Consider the following 16,638-nt stretch of genomic DNA (forward strand, 5'->3'; position numbering starts at 1 on the left):
ACTAAATAATAATGCAAGACATTCAGTAGCATACTTATAAAATTAGTATTTTTGATTGTAAATACCCGTATTACAACTTTTAACTTATTTTCGTAATGTTAGCAAAACGGCATTTAGACGCACCGCGTCAGCGCCCCAGAAGCGTTTACCTACGTGCCACGTAAGCGCCCCCAGAAGCGCTTAGGTTTGTGCCGCGTAAGCGATCCCGGAAGCGCTCCTGTGGGCGCAGCGTAAGCGCGTCAAGTCATGTGACCTTAAAATAACTCTTTTCATTGGTTGTTAACAGTTTTTTTTACAACTAATGAAAACCCCACCATTTCCTTCATTTCTTCTTTGACTTTGGAGACTGCAAGACCTGATTTTTTTTCTGTCCTACCATTTTGTGCAAAGAATGGCAACTAAACCATCGAGCAGTAGTGAGGACTCAGATGGCTTCATTGAAGAAGAGCCCCCTCAGCCCAAGATCAAGGAGCATTTTATTTGGAAGTTTTTTTCAATACCTGAAGGATTAAAAAAGGTGAATGCTCCCAAAGTTGAATGCAAAATCTGCCAAACTGTGCTTTCCCGAGGAGACCCAAGAAGGAAGTACAGTTTTGGCAATACGACAATGATTCGCCACGTCCAACGCAGGCACCCTCAGAACTATGCCCGGGAGAGTGTCCGAGACCTGGCACGCAATCCACCAAGGGATGGTGCCTCTACATCTACAGGAGGAGCCACAACATCAGGGAGAGGACGTGCAGTGGTATTGGAGATGATTCCGAACAATCAACCTGTTTTTAGTGACATTACTATAAAGTGCAAGCAATGCGATGAAATGCTTTGCTATGGTGAGCAGAGCATCAAGCTCATTGCACGCAAGAGGCAAGAACACCGCTGCCTACCCCAGCCCTAATTTCTCCCCTTTTTTTTGCTCCTGTTGAGCAGTTTTGCATTCCCTGTTTTTGTTTTTGTTCTGAAAAAAACATAAAAAAGAAGAAAAAAGACAGTTTTTTTAGAACTACCTCCAGTTCTCAAAAAAGAGCTATATTCTTAACAAATTCAAAAGGAGTAACTCAAGTGGAGTGCAGTGAGAAAGGAGAGGAAAGGAAAATGAGTGAGAAAGCAAAGAAAGGGACGAGAGGGGAAGGGAAGTGAAGTAGGGGGACTAAAAGAAGGTGAGTGTGAGGAACGAGAGTGAGGAGAAGGAGAGTGAACATGGGGAATGTGGATAAGTGAAGAAAATGTAGTAAAAGAACGGTGGTGTGGAAGGGTAAGAAAAGACTGACGCAAGCCCTTTCAAATTATACCTGCGCCAGGTGTAATGTATGCAAAGGGGGCGTATTGATGCAAGAAAGGGTCGTAGAAATGACAGCAGTGAAATCTATGAGATTTCACTGTCTCACTTTTAGGACACCGTTGCGTCAAAATCTTGTGCCTGCCTCACAGCAGGCGTAAGACTGACATAGGCCCTTTCACATGGTGCTGGCCCCATGTGAAAGGATGCATTGCTGGAGTTGCATCACTTTTGTTACACACTCCAGCAATGCATCACTTTTGCGCTTACAGATACATCATAAATACTGACGTATCTGTAACTCCTTGCGACATAATGCGTCATACATTAAATATGATGCATGAGTAGAAGACTGAAGGCCTCATTTATGAGGCCATCCATCACTTTTACGCCACCGGTGCGTCACTTTTTGTGACGCACCAGTGGTGTAAAAAATGCACCTTGTTGAATCATATTTACAAAGTGACGCATCTAGGTAAATGTGTCACTTTGTAAACCCCTACGCCACATTATACCTGCGCCAGGTGTAATGTATGTAAAGGGGGCGTATTGAGGCAAGAAAGGGTCGTAGAAGTGACGCAGTGAAATCTATGAGATTTTACTGCATCACTTTTCTTGCGCCTGCCTCAAAGCAGGCGTAAAACTGATGCAGTCCCTTTCACATGGGACTAGCCCCATTTCAAAGGATACATTGCTGGAGTTGCATAATTTTTTTGACACACTCCAGCAATGCATCACTTTCCTCTAAACACTCTCCTTTATTTTTTTTCACACTGTTTTTCCCCAGGGTGCGCGAACCGAAGAGCGTACCCGGGAACACACTCAGCGCTTACCCCGCAATTTTTTTTTTTTTTTAAAAACACTTTTTTTGCCCTTCAGGGTCCTTCTAGGCCCCCCTCAGAAAACCAAGGGGGTCAGGGGGTGTCTACTCTGCCCCCTTTTAATTATTTCCCCCTTTCTTTTTCACCTCTTGGGTCTCGATTCTACCGAGACACAAGATGGCGGACTCTCCGGACTGTTTAGAATGTTGACAGACACCCGACAGCCAATCAGCTTTCTGCTCGCGCACTCCCGTAGCGCGCTAGGTGCGCTCCCCGGTACGCGCACCTGTGAGCGCCCACAGCGCGCCTATAGATATATATGTGTTTTTTAAGTTAATTTTCTAAAAAAACCACTGGAGCAATTTTCACCAAACATAGCAAAGGCACATCTGCATACTAGTCCCTACAGTTTTGCCACGTTTGGCGTAATTCCTTTTGGCTGTTCGAGCTGTAGACTTGTCAGACCGTCCTATGGAAATTAACATGGAGAAAACACATTTTGGGACCCCCCTTTTTTTTCAGCCCCCACTTCTCGAATCCCCCCGAAACTTTCAGGGAAGGAGCGCAGCGGAGCTGGACAACATTTTTAAATATTACACACAAATTCCTCAACCAGCGCCAGAGTTATTCTCAATAGAATGTTGCAGATTTCCTATGGTACCCAATCCTTAATATAACTACCTACTGGCGACCGCCAGTAGGTAATATATATATCTATATAACGCATCCTCCAGCACCTTAGAGCTATTGCTAATGGGGATAATACCTACCCAGTCACAAGGCATTACCGCGATCACCATCAAGGTGACAATTCATCACTTAGATATTTTGTGATAGATGCGATTAAGGCTATCAGGAGGGGCGGAGACAGGGAGATCACATTGAGAAGATTGGAGACTCATTATATCCTGTTGATTGACACCATGGCCCTTGTGGGTTTAAATATGACGGAAGACATGTACACCTGCTTACCCTAATGATTACCTATATAGGGATATATACTGGCACTAGAATGGGCAGCTGTGTGTTTACAGATCCATTCTCATATTTTCTCCTTCATTTTTTATTTCAGGAGGGGGGACCGAATATTGGGTTGCCGCCAATAGGTATACACACATGAAATTAATTGAAACAAATGATGAAATCTTTGCAGTAATCTCTGAATCACATTGTTGCAATCGCTACTATTTGATTTAATTTTAGAACACACACCAAGGGCATAACATAGTTAATTTAGACTAAGTGGATCCTAATTTCCCAATAGTCGACATTTGTATAAAAATGTTATTAGCCAAGCACTCACTAATGTTACTGGTTTGTTTGAGCACTATAGGGGAGAAGATAAGGGTGGACATGACGCCATATGGATTATAACATTCGGAATGAAGGTGCCAGTAGGGGAAGTTATGTGGAATATAACATAGTGATTCAGTTGTACAAGGTACGGATAAATAATGATTTAAAAATTATTTATTACAGATACGATGAGAAGACAACAGGGCATGTCTGGTTTTATAAGCATTATTGCACTTTATTGCTAATATTTGCACATAAATGCATTTTGCACATAATTACTGGGAATTTAATTCCCAGTAATTCTGAACAGTACAGTTTTTGCGTATTTTGCACAGTAATTAAAATGCACATGCACTTTATTACATTTCTAAGTACTGTAACCGGGATGCCCTAATCATCTGTACTGCTCATGTATTTTACTGAGATTTTATAAATGGTATTTTACAAATGACCAATTGTTACAAATGATAATAACATTTCCCCTACTGTTTAATGCACGATGAATTATAAGTATTTTACCGATATTTTACTGTGATAAAAACAGGCAGATATATGAACTGAATGTTTTTAAAAATTCCAAAGGGAGTGTCATGTATTTTTCCCGAGTATGTCTTCCCTTTCCACACTTTTTTAGCCCTGACACGTGATGTTGTTTAAATCAATTTCGGGCCCTTTAAAAAGACTGAGTTGTATTTGGACCACTGTCATGTGAACAAGGCTCGCTGAGAGCCTAAACGTCATGCTCTAACTTGAACTGAATAAATACTTGCACGAAATGGTCCATGTCTGCGTCTCCTTGCCTGGGGGAAAAGCCTGAGCGAATGGAGTAAAGAAGTGGTATCTTGGATATTTATATATATATATATATATATACACACACACACACACACACAGACAACTTGTCACTCTGCAAAAAATCACAAGCTGGGAAGAAATTAAAACATTCTTCCTTATTCCACCATGATATTAGAAGCACAGCAATAGATTGGAGTATAGACTTAGATTAAAGTGCAAGTGCTTAATCAGAGTATAAATACATGGCTTTTGGATGAATAATTCAATACATGATAAATGGAATAATAAATTCATAATATCACTAACCTCCCTATTTATAAGATTATGCTGGCAGGTCACTTGTATATGACTGGATAAATCCACATGTTGACAACTGGATAATAATTCAACTATTACAAATCAAATGTATATCCATGTTTAATGCATTGTATAAAACATACAAAAATCTAAATGCATTTTAACTTATCTATCAAAAGGCCAATGTACTAAGCATCCCATACAAAATACCTGCAATATAACAACACCAAAGTGAATATAAAAACAACAATTTATCTAAAAGGTTTACCAAAGGTGAGTGTGTATGATTACTATGGAGATCAATCCCTCAATCATACATGGGTAAAATAACCCCAATGTAAGAACGAGACAACATCATAATAGGAAACCAAGATATATGGTAACAATAAATATCACACCAACAGAAAAATATATATTTTCTCTACCAAGAATTGTGAAAGTCATGATCGATATTCAATCCATTCAAAGACCTAGAATCTAAGTTCAGGATATATTTTGTTTCCAGTTGTCATAGCACCTTCACTTTGTTGCCACCCCGAACCAATTTGGCCAACGCATCAATTACAAAATACCAGATATGGTTAGGGCTACTAGAATGATGTTGTTCGAAGTGCCTAGCAACTGGCTAGCTTTGATCATAGTAGCTAATAGCTCACAAATGTTGAAGCACCATTTTGTGAACTTGTTATTTAGTGCTTGCCACATACTGCAACTTGCAGTCATATTCTAACATATAAACTGAAAAGTTCGTAGTGATCCGCCAAGTGGGGAAACTCTGCAAAAGCGGCTCCTGTTGCACTACTGGTTGGGGGTGAAGTCCACTTTACACCTAAGGGACCCTGGGGACCAGGAAGTCCTATGCAATGGAATTCCTGATAGCTTGTCGGAGGCCCAGCCACCTTTCTCCACCACTCTGCAAACATGACTGCTAGGTAAAAAAACGTTAGAAATTCACTAAAGTTACAGGGACATTATTGTTAGCAAATAGAATTTAAAAAACCTTAGAATTCACAAAAAAAACAAAAGTTACAATGACGTTACAGTTAGCAATTAGAATTTAAAAAACCTTAGAAATTCACTAAAATAAAGAAAGCTTACATATTCACTAAAAACAACTAAGGTTACACAGACATTATAGTTAGAAAATTTAATTAAAATAATCTTAGAAATTCACTAAAAACCAAAGGTTACAATGACGTTATTGTTAGCAAATACAGTAGGTCAGATTTTTTTCATATAAAAAAATGAAGAAATTCTGCCACAACTCCCTCCCCCGCAATGCACTGCTTATGACCTCACATATTACATCACTTATGCCATGGTCAGTGACTTCACTGATGACATCACTCATGACATCTTAAATGACATCACTGATGCCATCAATGGTCATTGATGGCTCAGCACTCACAATATCAGTAACAATTGATCTAGTAGGTATGAGTTTACCATAAGTCTCATTCTGCTCACACCAGTAAATATATTTGAGCTTATATAGCGCACAGCTACCCACAAAGGGTTTCCCGGCGCTTGCTTAGGGAACCCGTCCTGGTATTCCCCTGTGAGATAACCCTGGCAGGGTATCCACAAGGTGAAAGCCAGGCATCCCGCCGCGAGGGGCCGTTGTGGAGATTAAGCAAGCTATTGCCCAGAGTCGCAGAGTGTGAACCCGTGAGTTGAGAAGGCACCGGAGCGAAAATTATCGAGTCCGTGGAATTTTTAAGCCCAAGACCCGCCGAGGCGGGGAATTGAACCCTGGTCCAGGGCCGATCTCAGCTTCCGGGTCTGCCGCCTCTAACCCCTGAGCCACACTTCTCCACGTAGTGTTGTCAAAAACATAATACCTGACATGAAATCAATACATGTAACGAAGATGTCTGTATTCATATCACTCTTTATTCGTTTTCTTCATAAAAGCACGCTATTGCCCAGTAGTCACAGTAGCCAATGCGTTTCATCCTGCATGGACTTTTTCAGGACTCAAATCGATGTGCAAACATCTCTAGATCAAGAAGAAGTTGTAACATAAGGCTTGTTCAGATTTGTGTCCTCCCGTACAGTATGACAATTCAAGTTTGTGTGCACCAAAAGGAAAATAAAGTTCTTGGCGTCTGCTCATATTAAGGAGTCCTGAAGAAGACGTATGCTGATCTCATACCTAATGATCAATTGTTACTAATATTGTGAGTGCTGAACAATCAAAACCAATGTTATTTTGAAAGTTGCTTTCAATTTGAAGAAGAGAGGGGGTGTCATTCAGGTTTGGTGCACCACATAAAACTTACTAAATTGTTCCCAGCACCTTAGTTGTTAAGAGCAGTACCTCATTGCCTCAACACCACTCTGTATATTTGACTGATGACATCAGTGATGACATCATCCACAGTATCTCTAATGCACCTACTCATACCCCTGAAGAATCTTTTATACACCCACTGCCACTCCCACACAACTATTCAGAAACCCATTCACTGAGCCTAACAAGTACTTACACACCAATTCACTGATTCATTGATTACACCCACATCTACTCGCTCACCCAAACTGCCACTCATAGACTCACTCACTCACTCACTCACTAATACAGCCATTGACATATCCACTCATACACCCATACAGGTACTCACACACTGAGTGAGTCAACCATAGAACTACTCACACAACTCAACACTCACCCCTACAGTCAATCATACAGCCACTTACTCACTCAAACAGTTACACTCATACCCACCCACTTACTTACTCATACAAATAGTAATACATTCTCACTCATCTCTACAGTCACTGACAAAATCATGCTCTCATCCATGTAGTCACTCTCACATTCACTCACTTACGAATACAGTCCCTCATATAAATCATCACTCACATATACTGCTTTTCACATACTCTGTTACTCACCCATACTGAACTCAATCACTGACATAGCCATACAGGTACTCACTCACCCATACAACTTCTCACACACGCAACAGTACCCCATACAGCCACTGAGTCACTTATCCAAAAGGGGGTAGAGTAGACCACCCCTGACACCCTAGGTTTCAATTTGCACGGGGGAGCGCCCGGTACGCGCCCTGGGGAGCGTACCGGGGAGCGTACCATGGGGGAAAAAGAATGACAGAGTTTTAAAAAAATGTAGCTTTTTTTTATAAATTGGAGGTAGTTCTAAAAAGAACTGTTTTTTTCTTCTTTTTGTTGTTTTATATTTTTTTTGTTTTTTTGAAATTTTTTACTTTTTTTGGCTTTTATGAACAGTTTTATATTTTTTTGTAATTTTTATGGGGAGAAGCAAAAAACAGGGAATTGTAAACGGCTCAACTGGAACAAAAAAATCAGGAAAAAAATTACTTTTTTTTTCTGCAGATATGGTTATCTGCACGGTTGATTAGGTTTATACTTTTTTCGCCATATGAAATTGTAGTCCCACAATAGATACAAACAATTTTAAAACATCCAAACTTGGTTTGGATGTTTGGGACCATTTGCCTTGCTTCTGGACCCGATGGAGTGGGTTCTTTGCTTGTTGAAGTTCTGGAAGAAGATTGGGGAAGGTTTCTGGACAGTTCTCTCACCTCTGCCGCAGAATAGTTGTTAGGATGGTTGCGTTGCATATGGCGAATCATGGTGTGATTACCAAAAGAATATTTTTTTGTCGGGTTTCCCCTGGACAGTTCACAGCCACAGATTAGACAAGTCACCTTTGGCGCATTGACTTTCTTCTGGCCTCTTGGGAATTTAAAAAACTCCCACACAATGTGCTCTTTCGGTTTGTAAGGGGGATTGTCTTCAGGAAGGAACGTCCTCTCCTCCTCTTCCTCCTCCTCCTCCTCCTCTTCTTCACCACCAATGTGGTGTTGTGGTGGTCCTTGTGGTGGTGGTGCAGATGCTCCCGCTGCTGCTGCTACTGTAGCCATTTCTCAATGAATGAAAACAGGTCTTCCTCACTCATAGAACAAAGTGAGAATGAGGACAAAAGGTGGGGTTTTCATCATTAGGAAAAAAAATCCTGTCCTAAACCAATGAAAAGTGTTATTTTCAGGTCACATGACCAGGGCTTTCATCATTTGGAAACCAAAACTGTCCTGAACCAATAAAAAGTGTTATTTTTAGATCACATGACCCGACGCTCCTACGCTGCGCGTTGCGTGAGCGCATCGGATGGTTACGTAGTGCGATTGTATGCGCTCGAGTGCTTCCGGGTGTGCTTACGCCGTGCGTATCACGGGGACGCGGCTATGCGATACGTCACGATCATGTTTTCGTTCACGGCAAAAGCGGTAACGGGACGCTCACCGGTATGTGCCCTGGGGCGCGCAGCAACACTGCGCTTACCAGTGCACTCACCGGGACGCGCACCGCGAGTGCTCCAGGGCAAAAAAATAAAAATAATAAAAAACCATGAACAATATACATAAAAAAATGAGTATTACATAAATATACAATATAGGATTCATTATAAAAAATATTACATTTCATACCTAAAGAAATTTGCTATTAAAAAACCTTTGAAATTCACTGGAAAAAACATAGGTTTGAGGCCCTATATATAGTTAGGAATTAGCATTTAAAAAACCAATGAAATTCACTGAAAAAACCATAGGTTTCACACCAGTTACAGTTAGGAATTAGCATTTAAAAAACCTTTGAAATTCCCTGAAAAAACCATAGGTTTCACACCAGTTATAGTTAGCTGGACATTTTACTGACATAAAATTATTGAAAATCCCATGTTATAGTTAGTTGGACTCAGTATAACTTGCGCGCCTGCAATGCACTGCTGATGACGTCACATATTACTTCACTCATGACATGGTCAGTGACATCACTCATGACATCATTGATGATACCATCCTTGTGACATATTGACAGACCTCCTTTCAGTGTAATGTAACCCTTGAAACACATATTCAAAAATAGAAACTAACATTTTCAAAAAAATGGAGATACCCATACCAGTTACAACAACCAATTCAGTAATTCCACCATCTATATACACATCCACCCATTCACCAACAGTTCTATACTGTCATATATACATATACTAACTCATCATATGTAGTGATACACCTATACATCCTGTTACACACCGACAGTCATCCAAAAGTTACTCACACACATACTCTCACATGCAAATAAACTATTGAACATCCATTTTTTTGCATATACAACTAAACACACACTACCAGCTTACTTCTAAGGAAACTTACACATACTTATTCTCTTAAACAATCACTTATAGAAACACATACTTATTTAAACAGGAACTCTTACAATCTCTCACTCTCACAAATACTCACTTATAAACATCAATACTCACATATACTAGCTTAAAACATATGTTGTTACTAATAAAGACAATAGTGAGACAGGCATTCACTCTCTAATACACACATATACACACTCATCCACCCATACAGTCCTGCACATATCCTGTCTTCAAAACTCATACAAATAGTGAGTCAGTCACCAACCCATGCAGCCACTTATACCCAAAGTGAAACACTGATACATATATTTAAATAGTTAAACATTACTCGCTAATATATGTATTCACTAAGATACACTTAATAAGCCAGTTAACCAATACATTTTTATTAAAAAAACATCCATTTAGACACTTGTTTAAACATTTATTCTTCCATCGACCTTTACATATACATATATAAAACATATTTATTTTTCAGAAAGACACACATTCACTGGATGGTGTCATCAGTGATGAGATGTCAAGAAACTCAATTTCTTTTTTGCTAAAATTAGCAGTGCAAACCAAATTTAAATGTTTAAATTAAGCAAAAAATAAATTGAGTTTCTTGACATCGCAATTAACATCAATGGCCACAATATCGAAACCAAATTACACCGCAAGACAACGGCAGGGAATAGCATCCTGAGGGCTGATAGCTCACACCCCCGCAAACTTGTACAATGTATTCCCTATGGGGAACTACTGAGGGCCAAAAGAAACTAGAGCACCATTGAATCCTTTGAAGCAGAAAAACTGATAATGTGTGGCAGATTCAAAGATCGTGGCTATAGTACTAAAACCATATCTACTGCATGCAAAAGGGTAGATGACTTTGCAAGAAATGATCTACTTTACCCAGCCAGGGAAGTCAACAACTCGAATACTGTGAGATTCATCACTACTTTTTCAGGCCAGGCCAACAATATAAGGAATATTTTCAACAAACATTGGCATGTTCTGTTGAGTGATGAACACCTCAAACCTGACTTGGGATGCAATCCTCAGATCACTTTTAGAAACAGCAGATCATTAAAAGATGAACTGAGCCATAATCATGTCACACTCAACAGACAGGGATCTCCTGCCACTCTGGTAGGATACAAATGCTGCAACAAATGTAAAGCCTGCAGAGGGAGTGTCAATTGTGATAAATTGTTAGTTCCATACACAGGTAAAGAATTTTGCATAAGGAAACATCTAACCTGTAACACTTCCCACTGCGTATACATTTTGATAGGCCCCTGTAACAAATGGTATGTAGGGAGTACCAAACACACCACCAAGGAAAGAATCTTGGAACACCTCAGAGCTATCAGGAATAACTCCAAAACGTATCTTGTAGCACGAGACTTATAGTCACACCATTATAGTGATGCAACAAAGCTACGTATGGTGGTGATTGACAATGTTGACCTGGGGATGAGAGGCGGTAATTGTGAACTATCCTTACGCAAACTTGAATCAACTTACATTATTGATTTTGAATGCACTGTACCGAATGGACTTAATGTTAATGAAGAGTTAGCAGTACACTTACACTAAGCATGAATTTGTTTTGGATTTTAATAGTTTGTCAGAGCTGCTTCTTTTAGTAATTTTAAATTTTCTACTTTCAGGTACATAGGATTGTCTGGCCAGATAATGCTTAATTTGTAAGAAGTTTTCTATAATCGGAATACACAGGATATTTATGATGTAACAATCTAATGGTTCACCCACTTGGGCGAGAAAGAACTGCTATTAGCCATGGTCGTTGGAATTAGCCCACTGGGGAGGGATTTGTTGGTGAAGTAACCTGCTTGTTCACCATTAAGCATGGTAATCTGGATTGTCACGAAATTTCGAACATTGACTCTGCAATACGGACATTTATCATGATTTAACCACTTGGTTTGTATTGTTTTTGATGATATGTCAAAATGGCCAACACCTTCACAGGCATTACTGTGTGATCTGTAAAGTAGTCTTATGTCTATGTTTATGTTTGGATGTGTGGATTTAAATGGCACTCTTTTGATGAGACGATTAGCGTGATCAAGGCTTAATCGCCGAAACGCGTTTTTGTTGCCAATAAATCGTTATTTGTAACTGCACAAGAAAGGTGTCCGAGCAGTCTGTCTTGATATATGAAGCTGACTTTGAAAAACGTGTTTGGGACTTCCGGTAACCTTGCTCGGACCGCCCGCTGACAGCAAGTCCAACTTTACCGGTACTCGTGGAGAGAATATATATATATATATATATATATATATATATATATATATATATATATATATATATATATATATATATATATATAACAATGTTCCTGTTTCACCAATCCACGGTGAAAGTAAGGACCTCTTTGCGTGACTTTTCCTTAAATCAGATGAAAAGAAACGGCAACGATATTATCCAGTGAAGCATAAATATTTATTTCACACAGATTAAATAAAGAGACATGGTGTCGTCCATGGCGCATTTCACTCCTAAAAGGAGCTTGTTCACATAACCCGCCCCGGCGATTGACCACAAAATTCATAATAAGTGCACAGGTGATATTGATTTAGACATACACAGTGAAGTTGTGAAAATAAACAAAGGACTGTAACGTGCGCAATGTTGCAAATACCAATAGAACAATATCTCGAAAATATCCATATGGAAATAACAGAATGCTGTACAATGGTATTCTCAATATTAAAGAAACATTTTGTCAAGTGCAAGTGGATCATTATGAACAAAATCTACACCAAACCATTTATTTCGAGTTGAGAAATTAAAAATTAGCAGGTAAGTGTCATAATCTAAATTCATTTGCGAGCAACAATAGAAATATATTTTCAAAAATGTATCTACAAATGTAGGGTTAGATAATCATATAAATTTATACAATATATACATTATTTATAATTTCAATTAATGGCTCTTCTAAAGAAGATGAAAGGCAAAAAAATAATCGACAAGTGTCTTAATCGAAAGTACAGTGTAATGTAATGCACCAAATGAGCAAAAAAACCATAAAAGATTCAAAGTTATGTCCATATTGAAACAGTCCACCAGTAATGATTCATATCAAGTCGATGAATTTAAATATAATCCAAAGGGAATTTTTCTTTAGAATCAACAAACATGGTTGGCAGTGGAAAATCATGTTGCAAAACATGGCCTAAAAAGTTAAACAAAAAAATGCATTTGTGAAATACAACATAAAAAACGTGTCAAATCATAAATAAACAGTGTGTTTATAAGATTGATGATGGAAAGCAGAAGCAGAGAGACGTACAAAACAAGACCATATTTTTGCCATTGTCTGAACACTGAATTGTTCGAAGAATATTGAGCAATGCACAATTTCAAAAGCAATTAAATGCGTAAGCGAACAATTCAAATGTGAATCTCAAAGACACGTAAGACACCGCAATAAACCAAAAGATTTGATGATTTTACTGCTTTAAAAACACAAACAGGCTATGAATTGCGGTGAGATGTAATCTTTCATAGAATTGAATGGGATGCCCATAGTTCACATTTTTAACTGGATTATAGAAAAACATATAAATCTTCTGTAAGATTAAGACCGTTCGGAGCTCTAGTATCGAGTAAAAGAATAAGATGTGCCTCTTTTTGTCTTAGCAGACGTTCACGGTCACCACCCCAGCCGGGGACTGGTATTGAGCATAAGACAGTGTACTCTAGGTCTTTTAGCTGGTTATTGTGAACAGCCTTAAAGTGTCTAGCGACAGGATAATCATTATTGCTGTTCACAATTGCGCGTATGTGCTGTAAAATACGCTGATGCACAGGGAGTTTAGTGCTCCCAATATATTCCAAATTGCAGGTACATTTTAATTTATAGACCGCAAAGTCTGACCTGCAAGTCAAATGTTCTTTTATAGGAATTTTCCTGTTGCTAAATGCCGATGTATAGTATGATGAATTTCGAGCAAAAGTACATGCGCGACAAGAAGTGCATTTGAAAAAAACAGTTTTAAAGAACCATGATTTTTTTGGTAGAACTTCCAGGATTGGTCTGTCTAGGGCATCGCGCATTGAAGGTGCTCTTCTAAATGTGATGGATGGCAGGTTCGGTAAAATTGGATTTAGAATATTGTCAGTAAAGACAATTGGCCATTCTGAACAAATATTACGACAAATCGCTCTCTCTTGCGAACTAAAGGTGGTGATTAGTCTGATCGAGCAACTCGTCTGAAGATCTGAAACAGGTTTAGGTTGCAACAGAGTATTACGATCAAGGGACTTTGCTTTAACAAGGGCCTGCTCTAATGCTTTTTCAGTATAACCCCTTTTGAGAAACTTCTCTACAGAAGAATCCAAGCAGGCATATGCAGCTGTTACATCACTACAGATGCGGCGAATTCGAATGAATTCTCCGTAAGGGATATTCTTGATGGTGTGGATTGGATGTGCACTGTGGGCATGCAGTATGGAATTTCCCGCAGTTGATTTGCGGAAGAGTCTGGTTTTCAGCTCAGCATTTTCTACATATAATTGAACATCCGAAAATTCCGCTACATCTTTGTTAACAGATGCCGTGAATTGTAGGTTTAGCTGATTGTTGTTAATTTCATCAACGAAGGACATTGCCTCTGTTGCAGTTTCATTCCAAAAAATACACACATCATCGATGTAGCTCCAGTAGTGGGAAATGTATGGCAACCATTTGGCGTGTATGACTCTGAGAACGTGCTCCCCCCACCAGCCAACATGTAAACATGAATAACTGGGGGAGAAGCACAAACCCATTGCCAAACCGTGCAATTGTTTGTAGATGTTGCCTTGGAATTTGAAATAGTTTGAGGTTAAACAAATTCTTATAATTTCCAACAGCATTGCGTTGTGTCCTCGGAACATAATGTCCCGCTTATTCAGGTAATACTCTGCAGCCTGTAACCCCTGAGAATGGTTAATTGAGGTATACAATGACTCAATGTCCATTACCAAAAATATGTAATCAGAATGCCAACATACATTTGTCACCTTATTGAGAAAATCTGTAGTATCTTTGAGATACGAGGGTAAAGAAATCATATGGGGTTGCAGGAAAAAATCAACATATTTGGAATCTTTTCATTGACACTACCAATAGCCGAGATGATCGGGCGCCCAGGTACAGGGGATACCAACTTATGAATTTTAGGAAGGAAATACAAGAATGGAGTAATTGGATTTTCAACAGTTAGAAAGTTGAACCCATTCTTAGACAATAGACCTGACTTATCCCAATTCATTAGTCTCTTTTGGGTAGCGACTTCAGTATTTTTCATAACATGCTGACTAGATATTATATAGCATGAAAGATCTGAAAGATGTCGGTTGGCTTCAATAAGATAGTCAGTTCGTGCCCAAAGTACAGTATTTCCTCCTTTGTCTGAGTTTTTTACTATTACCTCACGATTACTCTGTAATTTTCTCACCAATTGATGATATTGAGTATTGAAGTAATTGGTTTGTCTAGTTTTACTCAGAACTTTACGGTTTAAAATTTTCAATTCAGTAATTACCCTGTCACTGTAAACGTCCAAAGCATCTCTAGGCATGAGAGGAAGGAATGTGGATTTGGGTTTGAAGGGACTCAGGGCAGGTGAATTAACAGATAAAACTTGACTCACAGTAGGGCCTGGCTGCGAGTCACTTTCATATGCCAAGTCATAAAGATTTTGTAAGCCTCCCGAATCAGCAGCTTGTATTGATGATGAATTGTCTCCACTAATAGGAACGTGTAAAGATGAGGCGGAGACAGATGATGGAAGCTGTAGGTTTATTGCAGAGAAGAGAGCCGTCCAGCTTGTAGGGGAGACACTGCAGCTGCAACTGCCACACAAGGAACACTAGGGTGGAATCCTCAGTAACCCCAAAGGTGACATCACAGTATTCAGTGATGGCATGACAACAGGTAGTAAAAGGTACAGGTTACAGATCACCACACACCTCCCCCCTTTTAAAAAAAAAACAACAATAAAACAAAAACAAAAATTCCCTGAAGAAAAAAAACCACAGAATTTAACAACTAGGATGAGCAAATTAGATATAATCACGAAATCTGTTAGGCCTAACAGTTACTCTAGAGCTTTTCCTGAAACCATTCCCAACCTCAACAATTTTAGGTGAAGGAGCAGTTGCACGGGAAGAAGGATCTTTAGCAACACGAGATGTGCTCCACCAGTTGCCATTCGACAACTTAACAGCATTCTTGCGAACTTCCACAACTTGCTGAGATTCAAGAAATTTTGAAAAACCCTTCTTAACAGTGACAGGATTCTTAATTCTAACCCAATCACCCGCACGGATATTGTATAGGGACTTCTTTCCTAATTTCACATTACTAGACAATGAATTGGAAGACTTTTTATTTGCACATTCCCATATTTCTTCTAAATCACACCCCCGGTGGAAACTTTTAACCATCCAAAAAGGGAAAGCTTGGGAGCAAGCTTTTCTTCTTCTCATAAGTTCGAAGGAAGAGAAACCTGTGGCAACATGAGGGGAAATCCAATAAGACCATATAAGATCTTTTACAGCTTGAAAAATACAGCTATTAGACCTGAAAGCAGCTTGCACACATTCAACAACAACCCTATTGAACCTCTCGGTTTTGCCATTGCCCTGGGGATGGTATAAAGGAGTTCTAGTATGTTTAATGCAGCAGTTATTCAAAAAGACACTCATTTCCTTAGAAATAAACTGTACTCCGTTGTCAGTGAGAATCTCTTCCGGACAACCTTCCCTCAAGAAAATTTTACTTAAGCAGTCAATGACACTTTTAGAGTTGGGAACATTAATAGGTTCAACCTCAACCCATCTAGAGAGGTGATCAACAAGAACCAGGAAGTATTTGGAAGTATTGGGAAGAACATGAAATGGACCTAGAAAGTCCAAGCCAATTTTCTGCCAAGCTCTAACAG

Source organism: Lissotriton vulgaris, chromosome 1_1, assembly GCF_964263255.1.
Source record: "Lissotriton vulgaris chromosome 1_1, aLisVul1.2, whole genome shotgun sequence".
NCBI lineage: Eukaryota > Metazoa > Chordata > Amphibia > Caudata > Salamandridae > Lissotriton > Lissotriton vulgaris.